General features: G+C 44.9%; 1 protein-coding gene across 1 annotated transcript in view; it reads right to left on the bottom strand.

Annotated features, from left to right (window-relative positions):
• Positions 1-17,266, bottom strand: part of NGLY1 (N-glycanase 1) — a 177,905-nt gene that overhangs the window by 58,829 nt on the left and 101,810 nt on the right. The gene's annotated exons all lie outside the window — the stretch shown is intronic.

Raw genomic sequence — 17,266 nt, 5'->3', positions numbered from 1 at the left:
TATTGAGGGTCTTTGTGCCTCCCTTATGGCTGTAAGGCCTGCTGTAGGGATGACTTACTTTTACTGCAAGCAGTGTCTGCAGGAATGGCACACAGAGGGTGTGTCATGTCCAGTTTTCACTTTTGTCTGCACCATTTCACACAGCTTGCAATGGCACTTTACACAAGTGTGTTGAGGGGCCCGTTAAGGTGGCACAACACATACTGCAGCCCTTAGGGACCCTCTTAAGTACCTTAGCCCTAGGTACCAGGGGTGACATTTACTAGAGACTTGCATGGGTGCTAAAGGTCTTGTCTATTGGGGAAAAACTGTACAGTTTTAGGGAAAGATCTGGCACTGGGGGACCTGGTTTGCCGGAACCCAGTGCACTTCTGTCACAATTGCATCAGATAGGAGGGGAAAGTGGGCATGACCATGTCAAAAATGGGCACTTTCCTACACCGGTAAAGTAGAAAATCATTAAACAAATATCATCTGCAATTCTGGGTGTCAAAGCAGAGCTCTGTTGACGTTCATCCCATGGCCATCATCTGTCTCTGGGTTAGCTGCAGCACCTCAAAGAGATTTTGGCCATGATGAAGAACCTTTGCGACCTCCTGTGCTCGGTTCCTGGCTACCTGGTCACACAAGTGGCATCTCTGGGGCTTTTTGCCTTGCCTCAGGCTCTTCCCCTGCGGCTCCCTGGTTGTCTCCGTCTCTTCCCCCTTAGACAACGCAGGGGCACCCTTCGATTGTAGCCAGTTCCATGCTTCCACTGGCGAGAAGAAGAAATGCTTTGTACCTCCCTCTACCACTGTAAGCTTTGCATGGAATATGAGGGTGTACTTTAGATCCCTCATTTGAAGTCATTGTTTCACCTACTGGTACGACCTGCCTTTCCTCTATACCTATGTAGTATAGTCAGGATGTGTCTGGATGGTGTTGCCATTATAAACCCTTTGACCAATCAAGCTGAAAAGCTGTAATAAGTGTCCCTTCATAATTGTAGTTGAGGAGAAGGGCTACCACAGGGCACACCACAGCCCAAGGCTGTGCTCAGCAGCCACTCTTCCAGGAACAGCTCCATATTTGGGCCCTCCAAGTGTTCAGGGAATCCCACAAGCCAGATATCGTTACAAATGGAGGGACCTTTAGAGTACTCCACCCCAGACATGAGCTGCTCCACCTCATGCTTAAGGCTATGAATTTGTGCCTGTACTTCCTTAAGGGTTAGTCATATTGAGATTAACGCAGATTCCATAAAATTTACCCAGTACACCAGTTTTTTTTCTGATCCGCTCTCACTAAATTCACTAAATTCACATCAATGGATATTACATCAATTTTTGCCTCCAAAGCACTTTTCGTGTCTAGAATTCCCCGTAGAATTGTGTCAAACTTGCCCGTCTGGTTTTCCATGGTTGGCTCTAATTACTTTAGTGATTCTACGTGTGGATTTAATCCTCATCTGCGAAACCTCCATGATAACCAAGACTGTAGTCTGCTCTGCTTGCAGGGGGATGTTCACTTTTGTCACTCATCATGACACCTCTTAGAGGAAACCCTAGATATTGAGCCTGGAGGTAAAGCTGGAGTGAATGATGTTGAGGAGTTTGTGTAGGAACTAGTATAAGAATACCTCAATGGAGAGGGCGAGGGTGTTCTTACTCATGATTTAGTGGAAAGTGGAACCTGCTGCATGCCACCAACTGGTGCACATATAATCTACTGTAATCACAAAGACCAACCCTATAAGCCCTTGGTGACCAGAGTATAACTAAAGTGAAAATCAAAACAATTCTGTGGGACTCTTTCTCGTGGTAGCTACACAAAATCAACTAGCGGCACTCTGACTAAAACAATGTTATCCATTGTAGTAATTAGTACAAAGAACAAGTCTCCACAAAACAGACACAATTCTTTTTTTTACCTATCTTTTGACATCACGTAGGCATAAGAGTTGCATAAATAGTGTAATCTCAAAGTCCAGAGGTCACAGTGAAGGTTAGGGGCACATGTGAGTACATACAGTTGAAAAGCAGCACTAACATGTGATCCCTAGTCTTCTTCATATACAGGTGTCATTCAGAATATAATCACAGTTCATCTACACCCCAATCTCATCAAATTAGGACCAGGGACCTAATGTCTACTGTGTGCAATGCACGATCCCGCCCGAGCCCAATGGAATCATATTACTTGGCAGAGGTAGCAGTGAACAGAGACCCACCCCAGCACTGTGAAGAACTACAAGCATTAACATTATTGCATTTGACGGGGTCAGGAAGTGACCAAAAATTGCACACAGTTGGCCTCTAGATATATTCAATGGGTTCTGCCTGAAGACACTACATGGGGGCTTATGTTTTCAAGACGATAGGTCCTGATTACACTCAAACATTAGGATCAAAATGTCGACATGACCACATCAGCTATTAGATTGTTCCCTAAAAAGGCCATGGGTGCCCCTTTTTTCCTAGCAGAGAGAGGTCTGGGGCTTTGGGGAGATCCCTTTTTGCTTTAAGGTAGCATGCTTGGATGCACTTAAGCCATTTATCTATGCCAGCTTTTGTTATTGGGAGGCCTTTATAAGGTTCAGCAAAAGCGACAAAAAGTTGCAGAGTTTTACGAACAGGTTTGGTCAGCACAGTATATTAGAGCTTACTCTACATCTAAGGTATAAAGAGTCCTCTCACCTACTGAGTGTAGTTGAGTTAAAAAGACTGGTACATAATTGTTTGATTGAGATGGAGAGACCACCGTGGGAAGACTTGGGGCGGCTTCTAACGAAAAGTTATCTGCATGAACCTGGATGAAGAGTTCTTGTAAAGTGACGGCCTGTGATTCACTTATGCATCTTAGTGGGGTGATAGCTATGAGGAAAGCTACCTTCTAGGAGAGGAACTGCAAAGGGCAGGAAAGCACTGGCTCGAATGGCAGAATGATAAGTCTTGTGAGCACTACAGTGAGGTTCCAGAGCGGGGCAGGTGGAACGCTGGGTGGGATAACACGTCTAAGGGCTTCCGTGAATGCTTTAATGACAAGAATTCTAAAGTGTGAAGAATGTTGTCTATTTTGCATGTATGCTGCACAAACTGCAAGGTGTAGGTCAATGGCAGTGTATGCTGAGCCTGATGTTTGTAGGTGAAGCAGAGAATATCCTGGACTGCTAGTTTAAGGATGCTGAAACTCCTATAACTGCAGTAGTGGACAAATCTTTCGTACTTCGTTGCAGAGCATTATAGTGCTACAACCTTTAATATGACTGGTATTGTTCAGAAGAAGTGGTCTTCGCTTCCCCTCTAAATTGCTGCTAACAAACAAGCCCCAAGTGGATGACACTTGGAGGGCACTCATAGACTTTGCTATGTCTGCACCTTTTTAAAATTGTTTTCTAAATTCTCATCTGAGGGCCAAAGAGATGTTCGTTGCCAAAAGGTAAATTGATGAGGTGTTGCTGCAAGTCTGGCTTTAAGCCTTAAATACGAATCCGAGTGATGGCAGATGATAATGAAGGTGTTGATTTGTCTAGCTACTGGATGGCACATCGTATAGGAGAATTAGAGATGATTTTGCCATCCGATATGATCTTCTCCGCCCACAGTATTGGCAATTCACCAATGGGTTGCCACCCCTACCGCAACACTCTTGTCTGCAGTATGTATACTTTTACTCTTTTTGTCAGGTGGCGGGCATCACCTGTAGCCTGGGCCTGCAGAGCATTAACAGGCAGTGTGCCCTACCAGGGAGTCTGGTCTAACACGTCCCCCTGATGTAAAGAGGGCAGGTTTAACATTTTTCTCCACGCTAGGAGTAACCACCCAGGTTTTAATACGCTCCCTGAAGGTGTCACATACCCTTTAAAACAGGCAGGAACTGCATTGAGCGGTCCAACCTAGAAAGGGTGTAATCGACAAAGTCATCTTCCTCGGGTATGGTTTGCATATCTACTGTGTGGCATGATGCTGCCTTTTGGATAACCCCCTGGTAGGCTACCATGGCATCTGGGGGGAGAAGTCCTGACTGGGACTGGTTCTAGGTATCGATACCCCAAGGAATCTACATCATAATTTTCCCATAGGCCCTCTCTGTGATGCAGGTAGAAGGGGGTTTCGTAGTACTCAGGTAGGGTATATGGGCTGGAGTTACCGTGGTCCTAAAAGCATTGTGGAGACCCTTATGGAGGGTCTGAAGAGGGTGATGCTGGTGAGGGTGGATGCCCTGTAGGCAGCAGTGTCTTCTGCTCTGGGCTGAAAGCAGCAAATATAGAACATGTCACATCTGGAAGCCCCGTCATACGCGTCCAAACCTGATGGCAGAGACAAAATGATCCAACAATGGAGTTGGTGCCCATGCGTATTGCCAACTAACAGAGGAGTCACAGAGTATCTTGTGACTTGAAAAGACTTCTTTGAACAAAAACCTACTAAGTCAGAGTCCAATATCAGATGGCAGGAGTACGCTAAGCATGTGAATCTACAGCCATTCGTGCCACAAAAATAACTTTTCCAGTGAACCAATCAGGCCTACGCCTTTACGACTGGCTCAACATAACCAACTCAGGACTAATGTATTGAGTGTGTCAGTACAGTATACAAGATTATAGGTGGAGCAACAAAATACTATCTCTCCTGAGGCAGCCTGACAAGGTTTAGGTGAAAATTTTCTAAACCCCGTTTGTCAAAGGGGCTACCCATCACCTAAACCCTTACACACTGATGAAGAAAGAAGGCAGCGGGCAATTGTACTATTTACAGGAGCCCCGGTGGTGCACTTGGTTGCCAGCAGGACATCTGTAAGTGCTTCCCCAAAGGGGAGCAGGGGTTCATGGGCGTCGACTCCATCTTAGATTGTTTTCCCCGCAGAGGGTGAGGTAGGAGTTGTGTATACTAGTAATAGTGCCCATGCAATGGAGTGAATACGTATGTACATAATGTAGTTTAAAGTAATATATTTACAAATTTACAAATGTTCAAGATCAACTACTAAACGGCTACAGGCTTCCGGGGAGGCGGGTGGGCTCATGTGAATCTGCAGCGACTCATGCCACGAACAGATGTACACTGGGTAAGTGACATTTTCCATTCGATGGCATGTGTAGCTGCAGATACACATGCTGTGCATAGACTAGTAAGCAGTTATCTCCCCAAAAGCGGTGGTTCAGCCTGTAGGAGTTGAAGTTGTTTGAAACAATGTTCTTAGTACTGCTTGACCTACTGTGGCTTGTTGTGCTGTCAGAACATCTACACAGTAGTGTTTGGTAAATGTACGAGGCGTAGACCATGTAGCTACCTTACATATTTCGGTCATTGGAATATTTCCCAGAAAGGCCATGGTAGCACCTTTCTTTCTAGTTGAGTGTGCCTTTGGTGTAATAGGCAGTTCTCTTTTTGCTTTAAGATAACAGGTTTGAATGCACTTAACTATCCATCTAGCAATGCCTTGTTTAGAAATTGGATTTCCTGTATGAGGTTTTTGGAAAGCAATAAATAATTGTTTTGTTTTTCGAATTAGTTTTGTTCTGTCAATGTAGTACATTAACGCTCTTTTGATGTCTAATGTATGTAGTGCTCTTTCAGCTACAGAATCTGGCTGTGGGAAGAACACTGGTAATTCTACTGTCTGATTTAAGTGGAACGGTGATATGACTTTTGGTAAAAATTTAGGGGTTGTCCGTAGAACTACTTTATGCTTGTGTATTTGAATAAATGGTTCTTGGATGGTAAATGCTTGAATCTCACTTACTCTTCTTAAAGATGTGATAGCAATTAAAAATGCAACTTTCCACATTAAGTATTGCATTTCACAAGAGTGCATGGGCTCAAAAGGTGGACCCATGAGTCGTGTTAAGACAATGCTCAGGTTCCATGAAGGAACTGGTGGTGTTCTTGGTGGTATAATTCTCTTTAGGCCTTCCATAAATGCTTTTATGACTGGTATCCTAAATAGAGAAGTTGAGTGCGTAATTTGCAGGTAAGCTGAAATTGCTGTAAGATGTATCTTAATGGAAGAAAAAGCTAGCTTTGAATTTTGCAAATGTAGTAAGTATCCTACGATGTCTTTGGCAGATGCGTGTAAGGGTTGAATTTGATTATTATGGCAGTAATAAACAAATATTTTCCACTTATTTGCATAGCAATGTCTAGTGGTAGGTTTTCTAGCTTGTTTTATGACCTCCATACATTCCTGTGTAAGGTCTAAGTGTCCGAACTCTAGGACTTTAGGAGCCAAATTGCTAGATTCAGCGATGCTGGATTTGGGTGTCTGATCTGTTGTTTGTGTTGCGTTAACAGATCTGGTCTGTTTGGTAGTTTGACACGAGGCACTACTGAGAGGTCTAGTAGTGTTGTGTACCAAGGTTGTCTTGCCCACGTTGGCGCTATTAATATGAGTCTGAGTTTGTTTTGATTCATTTTGTTTACTAGATATGGAAGGAGTGGGAGAGGGGGAAAAGCGTAAGCAAATATCCCTGACCAACTCATCCATAGCGCATTGCCCTGAGACTGATCTTGTGGGTACCTGGATGCAAAGTTTCAGCATTTTGCGTTTTCCTTTGTTGCAAATAGATCTATTTGTGGTGTTCCCCAACTTGGGAAGTAAGTATTCAATACTTGGGGGTGAATTTCCCATTCGTGGATCTGTTGGTGATCCCGAGAGAGATTGTCTACTAACTGATTCTGAATTCCTGGAATGAATTGTGCTATTAGGCGAATGTGGTTGTGAATCGCCCAATGCCATATTTTTTGTGCTAGGAGACACAACTGTGTTGAGTGTGTCCCTCCCTGTTTGTTTAGGTAATACATTGTTGTCATGTTGTCGGTTTTGACAAGAATGTGTTTGTGGCTTATTATGGGTTGAAATGCTTTCAGTGCTAGAAATACTGCCAACAGTTCTAAGTGATTTATGTGAAACTGTTTTTGGTGAGTGTCCCATTGTCCTTGGATGCTGTATTGATTGAGGTGTGCTCCCCACCCTATCATGGAGGCATCTGTTGTTATTACATATTGTGGCACTGGGTCTTGGAAAGGCCGCCCTTGGTTTAAATTTATATTGTTCCACCATTGAAGCGAGGTGAATGTTTGGCGGTCTACCAACACCAGATCTAGAAGTTGACCCTGTGCCTGTGACCACTGTGATGCTAGGCACTGTTGTAAGGGCCGCATGCGTAACCTTGCGTTTGGGACAATGGCTATGCATGAGGACATCATGCCTAGGAGTTTCATCACTATTTTGACTTGTATTTTTTGTTTTGTATACATGGTCTGTATTACTTTGTGAAATGCCTGAACCCTTTGTGGACTTGGAGTGGCAATCCCTTTTGCTGTGTTGATTGTCGCCCCTAAGTATTGCTGTGTTTGACACGGCAGAAGGTGTGGCTTTGTGTAGTTGATTGAGAAACCTAGTTTGTGGAGGGTTTCTATGACATACTTTGTGTGTTGAGAACACCTTTCTAGCGTGTTGGTTTTGATTAACCAATCGTCTAGGTACGGGAACACATGTATTTGCTGCCTTCTGATATGTGCAGCTACTACTGCTGCCAGGCACTTTGTAAACACTCTTGGCGCAGTTGTTATTCCGAATGGCAACTGTAAGGAAATGCCTCCTTGGCATGGTTGCCCCCTGACTTTTTGCCTTTGCTGATGCTATGTTTACAATTGAAAGTGTGCTGAGGCCTGCTAACCAGGCCCCAGCACCAGTGTTCTTTCCCTAACCTGTACTTTTGTATCCACAATTGGCAGACCCTGGCATCCAGATAAGTCCCTTGTAACTGGTACTTCTAGTACCCAGGGCCCTGATGCCAAGGAAGGTCTCTAAGGGCTGCAGCATGTCTTATGCCACCCTGGAGACCTCTCACTCAGCACAGACACACTGCTTGCCAGCTTGTGTGTGCTAGTGAGAACAAAACGAGTAAGTCGACATGGCACTCCCCTCAGGGTGCCATGCCAGCCTCTCACTGCCTATGCAAGTATAGATCAGTCACCCCTCTAGCAGGCCTTACAGCCCTAAGGCAGGGTGCACTATACCATAGGTGAGGGTACCAGTGCATGAGCATGGTACCCCTACAGTGTCTAAACAAAACCTTAGACATTGTAAGTGCAGGGTAGCCATAAGAGTAGATGGTCTGGGAGTTTGTCAAACACGAACTCCACAGCACCATAATGGCTACACTGAAAACTGGGAAGTTTGGTATCAAACTTCTCAGCACAATAAATGCACACTGATGCCAGTGTACATTTTATTGTAAAATACACCACAGAGGGCACCTTAGAGGTGCCCCCTGAAACTTAACCGACTGTCTGTGTAGGCTGACTAGTTCCAGCAGCCTGCCACACTAGAGACATGTTGCTGGCCCCATGGGGAGAGTGCCTTTGTCACTCTGAGGCCAGTAACAAAGCCTGCACTGGGTGGAGATGCTAACACCTCCCCCAGGCAGGAGCTGTAACACCTGGCGGTGAGCCTCAAAGGCTCACCCCTTTGTCACAGCCCAGCAGGGCACTCCAGCTTAGTGGAGTTGCCCGCCCCCTCCGGCCACGGCCCCCACTTTTGGCGGCAAGGCTGGAGGGAACAAAGAAAGCAACAAGGAGGAGTCACTGGCCAGTCAGGACAGCCCCTAAGGTGTCCTGAGCTGAGGTGACTAACTTTTAGAAATCCTCCATCTTGCAGATGGAGGATTCCCCCAATAGGGTTAGGATTGTGACCCCCTCCCCTTGGGAGGAGGCACAAAGAGGGTGTACCCACCCTCAGGGCTAGTAGCCATTGGCTACTAACCCCCCAGACCTAAACACGCCCTTAAATTTAGTATTTAAGGGCTACCCTGAACCCTAGAAAATTAGATTCCTGCAACAACAAGAAGAAGGACTGCCTAGCTGAAAACCCCTGCAGAGGAAGACCAGAAGACAACAACTGCCTTGGCTCCAGAAACTCACAGGCCTGTCTCCTGCCTTCCAAAGAACTCTGCTCCAGCGACGCCTTCCAAAGGGACCAGCGACCTCTGAATCCTCTGAGGACTGCCCTGCTTCGACGACGACAAGAAACTCCCGAGGACAGCGGACCTGCTCCAAAAAGACTGCAACTTTGTTTCAAGAAGCAGCTTTAAAGAACCCTGCAACTCCCCGCAAGAAGCGTGAGACTTGCAACACTGCACCCGGCGACCCCGACTCGGCTGGTGGAGAACCAACACCTCAGGGAGGACCCCCGGACTACTCTACGACTGTGAGTACCAAAACCTGTCCCCCCTGAACCCCCACAGCGCCGCCTGCAGAGGGAATCCCGAGGCTTCCCCTGACCGCGACTCTCTGAAACCTAAGTCCCAACGCCTGGAAAAGACCCTGCACCCGCAGCCCCCAGGACCTGAAGGACCGGACTTTCACTGCAGAAGTGACCCCCAGGAGTCCCTCTCCCTTGCCCAAGTGGAGGTTTCCCCGAGGACGCCCCCCCTTGCCTGCCTGCAGCGCTGAAGAGATCCCTTGATCTCTCATTGACTTCCATTGCGAACCCGACGCTTGTTCTAACACTGCACCCGGCCGCCCCCGCGCCGCTGAGGGTGAAATTTCTGTGTGGGCTTGTGTCCCCCCCGGTGCCCTACAAAACCCCCCTGGTCTGCCCTCCGAAGACGCAGGTACTTACCTGCTGGCAGACTGGAACCGGGGCACCCCCTTCTCTCCATTGAAGCCTATGCGTTTTGGGCACCACTTTGAACTCTGCACCTGACCGGCCCTGAGCTGCTGGTGTGGTAACTTTGGGGTTGCTCTGAACCCCCAACGGTGGGCTACCTTGGACCAAGAACTGAACCCTGTAAGTGTCTTACTTACCTGGTAAAACTAACAAAAACTTACCTCCCCCAGGAACTGTGAAAATTGCACTGTGTCCACTTTTAAAGTAGCTATTTGTGAATAACTTGAAAAGTATACATGCAATTGAAATGATTCAAAGTTCCTAATGTACTTACCTGCAATACCTTTCAAACAAGATATTACATGTTAAATTTGAACCTGTGGTTCTTAAAATAAACTAAGAAAAGATATTTTTCTATAACAAAACCTATTGGCTGGATTTGTCTCTGAGTGTGTGTACCTCATTTATTGTCTATGTGTATGTACAACAAATGCTTAACACTACTCCTTGGATAAGCCTACTGCTCGACCACACTACCACAAAATAGAGCATTAGTATTATCTATTTTTACCACTATTTTACCTCTAAGGGGAACCCTTGGACTCTGTGCATGCTATTCCTTACTTTGAAATAGCACATACAGAGCCAACTTCCTACAGCAACTCATTGAATTGGTAATGTATCCCTTGGAATACAAACCTTAAGTATTTTCTGTGTGAAGGATGTATCGGTATATGGAAATATGCATCCTTTAGGTCTAGTGTTGTCATGTAGTCTTGTTGATTGAGCAGTGGGATTACGTCTTGTAATGTCACCATGTGAAAGTGGTCTGATTTGATGTACAGCATGTGTATCTGCAGCTACACATGCCATCGAACATATATATATATATATATATGGAAAATGTCACTTACCCAGTGTACATCTGTTCGTGGCATGAGACGCTGCAGATTCACATGCTTTGCACATCCCGCCATCTAGTGTTGGGCTCGGAGTGTTACAAGTTGTTTTTCTTCGACGAAGTCTTTTCGAGTCACGAGATCGAGGGACTCCTCCCCTTTCGGCTCCATTGCGCATGGGTGTCGACTCCATCTTAGATTGTTTTCCTCGCAGAGGGTGAGGTAGGAGTTGTGTATTATAGTAATAGTGCCCATGCAATGGAGTAAATATGTATGTACATAATGTGGTTAAAGCAATATATTTACAAATTTACAAATGTTCAAGATCAACTTCAAACGGCTACAGGCTCCCGGGGAGGCGGGTGGGCGCATGTGAATCTGCAGCGTCTCATGCCACGAACAGATGTACACTGGGTAAGTGACATTTTCCGTTCAATAGCATGTGTAGCTGCAGATACACATGCTTTGCATAGACTAGTAAGCAGTTATCTCCCCAAAAGCGGTGGTTCAGCCTGTAGGAGTTGTAGTTGTTTGAAACAAAGTTCGTAGTACTGCTTGTCCTACGGTGGCTTGTTGTGCTGTTAACACATCCACGCAGTAGTGCTTGGTAAACGTATGAGGCGTAGACCATGTGGCTGCCTTACATATTTCAGTCATTGGAATATTTCCCAGAAAGGCCATGGTAGCACCTTTCTTTCTAGTTGAGTGTGCCTTTGGTGTTATAGGCAGTTCTCTTTTTGCTTTGAGATAACAGGTTTAAATGCATTTAACTATCCATCTGTCAATGCCTTGTTTGGATATTGGATTTCCTGTATGAGGTTTTTGGAAAGCAACGAACAATTGTTTTGTTTTTCAAATTTGTTTTGTTCTGTCAATGTAGTACATTAACGCTCTTTTTATGTCTAATGCATGTAGTGCTCTTTCAGCTACAGAATCTGGTTGTGGAAAGAACACTGGTAGTTCTACTGTTTGATTCAAGTGGAACGGTGATATGACTTTTGGTAAGAACTTAGGATTTGTTTGTAAAACTACTTTATGCTTGTGTATCTGAATAAAGGGTTCTTGTATAGTAAATGCTTGTATCTCACTTACTCTTCTTAGAGATGTGATGGCAATTAGAAATGCTACTTTCCATGTTATACATACATTCCTGTGTGAGGTCTAGATGTCCAAATTCTAAGAATTCAGGAGCCAAATTGCTAGATTCAGCGATGCTGGATTTGGGTGTCTGATCTGATGTTTGTGTTGAGTTAACAGATCTGGCCTGTTTGGTAGTTTGACATGAGGTACTACTGATAGGTCTAGTAGTGTTGTGTACCAAGGTTGCCTTGCCCAAGTTGGTGCTATTAGTATGAGTTTGAGTTTGTTTTGACTCAATTTGTTTACCAGATATGGAAGGAGTGGGAGAGGGGGAAAAGCGTATGCAAATATCCCTGACCAACTCATCCATAACGCATTGCCTTGAGACTGATCCTGTGGGTATCTGGATGCAAAGTTTTGGCATTTTGCGTTTTCTTTTGTTGCAAATAGGTCTATTTGTGGTGTTCCCCATCTTTGGAAGTAAGTGTTTAGTATTTGGGGGTGAATCTCCCATTCGTGGATCTGTTGGTGATCCCGAGAGAGATTGTCTGCTAACTGATTCTGAATCCCTGGAATAAACTGCACTATTAGGCGAATATGGTTGTGAATCGCCCAATGCCATAATCTCTGTGCCAGGAGACAACTGTGTCGAGTGTGTTCCTCCCTGTTTCTTCAGATAATACATCATTGTCATGTTGTCTGTTTTGACAAGAATGTGTTTGTGGCTTATTATAGGTTGAAATGCTTTCAATGCTAGAAATACTGCCAGTAGTTCTAAGTGATTTATGTGAAACTGTTTCTGCGGAGTGTCCCACTGTCCTTGGATGCTGTGTTGGTTGAGGTGTGCTCCCCACCCTATCATGGAGGCATCTGTCGTTATTACGTATTGAGGCACTGGGTTTTGGAAAGGCCGCCCTTGGTTTAAATTTATATTGTTCCACCATTGAAGCGAGGTGAATGTTTGGCGGTCTATCAACACTAGATCTTGAAGTTGACCCTGTGCCTGTGACCATTGTGATGCTAGGCACTGTTGTAAGGGCCGCATGTGCAATCTTGCGTTTGGGACAATGGCTATGCATGAGGACATCATGCCTAGTAGTTTCATCACCATCTTCACTTGTATCTTTTGTTTTGGGTACGTGGCCTGTATTACATTGTGAAATGCCTGTAGCCTTTGTGGACTTGGAGTGGCAATCCCTTTTGTTGTGTTGATTGTCACCCCTAAGTATCGCTGTGTTTGACATGGTTGAAGGTGTGACTTGTTGTAGTTGAGTGAGAAACCTAGTTTGTGGAGGGTTTCTATGACATACTTTGTGTGTTGTGAACACAGTTCTTGCGTGTTGGTTTTGATTAACCAGTCGTCTAGGTACGGAAACACGTGTATTTGCTGCCTTCTGATATGAGCAGCCACTACTGCCAGGCATTTTGTAAAAACTCTTGGCGCAGTTGTTATCCCGAATGGCAACACTTTGAATTGGTAATGTACCCCTTGGAATACAAACCTTAAGTACTTTCTGTGTGAAGAATGTATCGGTATATGGAAGCATGCATCCTTTAGGTCTAGTGTTGTCATGTAGTCTTGTTGTTTGAGCAATGGGATTACGTCCTGCAGTGTCACCATGTGAAAGAGATCTGATTTGATGTAGATATTTAATGTTCTGAGATCTAATATAGGTCTTAGAGTTTTGTCTTTTTTGGGTATGAGAAAGTACAGTGAGTAAACTCCTGTTCCTCTCTGATGAATTGGTACAAGTTCTATTGCATCTTTTTGTAACAACGCTTGGACCTCCAGTTGTAGAAGATCCATGTGTTGTTTTGACATATTGTGTGTTTTCGGTGGGACATTTGGAGGGAATTTTAGAAATTCTATGCAATAACCATGCTGGATAATTGCTAGGACCCAAGTGTCTGTTGTTATTTCCTCCCATTGTTTGTAGAACTTGGTTAATCTCCCCCCCACTGGTGTTATGTGTTGGGGATTTGTGACATTGAAGTCACTGCTTGTTTTGTGGAGTTTTGGGAGTTTGGAACTTCCCTCTACTTTTTGGGAATTGTCCCCCTCTATATTGTCCCCGAAAACTTCCCCGCTGATATTGGCTCTGATAAGTGGGCCTTGTTTGTGAGGTTGTGGGTTCCGTGCTTTGTCCTCGAAACCCCCCTCGAAACTGTGTTTTACGAAATGTGCCTCTGCTCTGTGGGGAGTAGAGTGCGCCCATGGATTTGGCGGTATCAGTGTCCTTTTTAAGTTTTTCGATAGCAGTGTTCACCTCCGGCCCAAACAACTGCTGTCCGTTAAATGGCATATTCAGCACGGCTTGTTGTATTTCCGGCTTGAATCCTGATGTACGCAGCCATGCATGTCTCCGTATTGTCACTGCTGTGTTTACAGTCCTAGCAGCTGTGTCTGCCGCATCCATTGCTGACCGTATCTGATTGTTCGTGATACTCTGTCCTTCTTCCACTACTTGCTGTGCTCTTTTTTGGAACTCCTTGGGCAAATGTTCTATAAAGTGTTGCATTTCGTCCCAATGAGCCCTATCATATCTGTCCAACAAAGCCTGGGAGTTGGCAATACGCCACTGGTTTGCTGCCTGTGCCACCACTCTTTTCCCTGCCGCGTCGAACTTACGACTCTTTGTCTGGAGGTGGTGCATCTTCTGAAGTGTGTGAGTTTGCCCTCTTGCGAGCTGCCCCTACTACCACCGAGTCTGGTGTCAACTGTTGTGTGATGTACACGGGGTCTGTTGGTGGCGGTTTATATTTTTTCTCCACCCTTGGAGTAATGGCCCTTCCTTTCACAGGCTCCTCAAACACTTGTTTGGAGTGTTTTAGCATTCCAGGTAGCACGAGGAGGCTCTGGTACTGGCTGTGTGTGGACGGCAGTGTATTAAATAGAAAGTCTTCTTCAATTGGCTCAGCATGCAGACTGACATTATGAAACGCCGCTGCCCTTGACACCACCTGTGATTAGGCTGTACTGTCCTCTGGTGGTGACGGTCTAGCTGGATAACACTCAGGACTGTTATCTGACACTGGCGCATCATAAAGATCCCACGCGTCTGGATCATCCTGACTCATCCCTGTATGACTTGGGGATTGCATCATTGGTGGAGTGGCTACCGGTGATGGTTGTGGTGAGCGTTGTGGAGATGGTGGCGGGGTTACTTGTTTAGCCACCTTCGCCTGTGGCTGCTTGGCTTTCTCTTGGAAGGCAAGTTTTCGTTTCATTCGAATTGGAGGGAGAGTACTGATCTTCCCTGTTTCTCTTTGGATGTGGAGCCTTTTTTGGGTGTAGTCTGGCTCCAATGTCTCCAGTTCCTGTCCAAATCTATGTGTTTGCATTTGTGAGAACAGGCCTTGTTCCTCTGTGTAGGAACTTGATTTCGGTTCCGAGGCCGGATGTTTTGGTATCGAAACCTTTTCGGCTGCCTTTTTCGGTTCCGACGACACTTTTTTGCTCTTCGGCGTACTGATTTCTCGGTGCCGACTTGGTTCGGTGCCGCTCTCTCGGTGCCGAGATTTCTCTGACCCGGTGTCGAGTCTGCTCTGACCCGGTGTCTCGGGGTCGAGTGTGCTCTGTGCCGGTATCTCGACCGGAGTCGGATGACTTCAACACATGCATGCCCTTTTTCTGTGCCGATGCCCGGTCACCTATTTTTCGAGTTAAGCCAAGGCTTCCTCTTCTTCCTCCATGTGTTTTTGTCCTGTCGGCACCGACGCCATCTGTAGTCTTGTTGCTCTTCGGTCCCTTAAGGTCTTTCTGGACCGAAATGCCTGACAGGCCTCACAGGTATCCTCTTTGTGTTCTGGCGACAAACACAAATTACAGACCAAATGCTAATCTGTATAAGGATACTTATTGTGACATTCGGGGCAGAAGCGGAATGGGGTCCGTTCCATTAGCCTTGAAGAGGCACGCGGTCGGGCCGACCAGGCCCCGCCGGGGAATCGAAAACCCCGAAGGGCCACCAGGGCTCTTCAAATTTCGCTGTCGATCTGTTGTAACTAACCTGATACCGAACGCAAACAATACCATCGAATTTTCCGAGTTTTTCACTAACTTTCCGAACCGAAGCGTGGAGCGAAAAGGAACACGTCCAAATACGATGGCGGAAAGAAAACAATCTAAGATGGAGTCGACGCCCATGCGCAATGGAGCCGAAAGGGGAGGAGTCCCTCGATCTCGTGACTCAAAAAGACTTCTTCGAAGAAAACCAACTTGTAACACTCCGAGCCCAACACTAGATGGCGGGATGTGCAAAGCATGTGTATCTGCAGCTACACATGCCATCGAACATATATATATATATCCACACTTTCCTTCAATACTATAATCAGGAAGCAGCACTCTGGAGCTTATATTCGTAAATTTTATTGCTCAGATGCGACAGGAACACGTTTCGGCATAACTGCCTTCATCGGCCTGCCGGACGCCATCTTAATTCATTATTTATACACTTTTGACATGATCGTCTTTTTTCAATATTGTCTCCATAGTCAAATCTCCCACATTTATATAATCCAAATGAATAATTCCTCACAATTGTATACATAAAATCATAAATTTAAATTAAAGATACATGATTACAGCAACTTCACTCTGTTGCCGTGAATTCATCCAAACATATAACATAACGATGATAATCGCTGAACAATACTCCGCCTGATCATTACGGCAAAGCATTCTTACTTATTGAATCAAAATCGATTGTCATGTGTTCGATACTGCAAACAAATCATTTCTTAACTGCCAATTACTGCACAGAACTCTACCATATCTGCGTGTCGTAACACTCCTCTTTTCTAAAAAAAATTGGCCCCAATCCTTTTCACCACAAAAGCTATCAAAATTACAAAACATATTTAGGACCTATTGATGAAAAATATAAATAGTTTAGATAATCTGGAGCTTTTATAATTTAACCTTTGTGTGCAGGTTAAGTTATTTGGGTGGATTTTTCTCAAAAGTGAAAATTATATTTGTATTGTAATGAAATAATATTGGATGAGATAGTGGTTAATAAAGTACGATACATATTTCAATTTTTTTGCCCAGGTGGAACGCATAGTGAGATCATGGTATATTGGGGTCGACGGTATTGATACAATATACATTTCATTACTCTTCACTAAGATCCAGATTATCTAAACTATTTATATTTTTCAGAAGTTGGCCTCACACAAGACTAACAGGCACACAACCAATTACCTTCAGCTGCAAGGTTTAGTAAAGCATGGAGTCTATGACCCTCTTAGTGCATTCTGGTCTTGGTAATTTATCAGCTCAATAGTTGCATTTCCCCCAAACCCAGTCCTACCCACCTGGTGAGACAAAGCTTTGTTGCTGCTTCATAATCAACATTATCATTGGCCGCTTTCAATTCCAATGTTTTTTTTAATGCATTTTTGGTCAAGATTCTCAGTAGATGTTATCTCCAGACATATTTCACTTTTCTCAAGCTAGTCAGAGGAGCACAGCATTGCCTGCGCTTCAGCACTGAGAGGTCAGCACCTCTTTTACTATCAAATTATATCACATTCCTGCAAAGAATCATTTTACCCCTGGTGCCTGGCCATAGTCCTCGAGAAACCAGGGCAAGATGTAGCATTTCTTTCAAAAGATAGCTACTCACCAGACAAACAGACACAAGAAATTACCCTGAACTATATGCTTTTAGTAAAGCACATCGCTG

Source organism: Pleurodeles waltl, chromosome 10 (assembly GCF_031143425.1).
Source record: "Pleurodeles waltl isolate 20211129_DDA chromosome 10, aPleWal1.hap1.20221129, whole genome shotgun sequence".
NCBI lineage: Eukaryota > Metazoa > Chordata > Amphibia > Caudata > Salamandridae > Pleurodeles > Pleurodeles waltl.
This window is presented reverse-complemented; position numbering and strand designations above follow the sequence as displayed.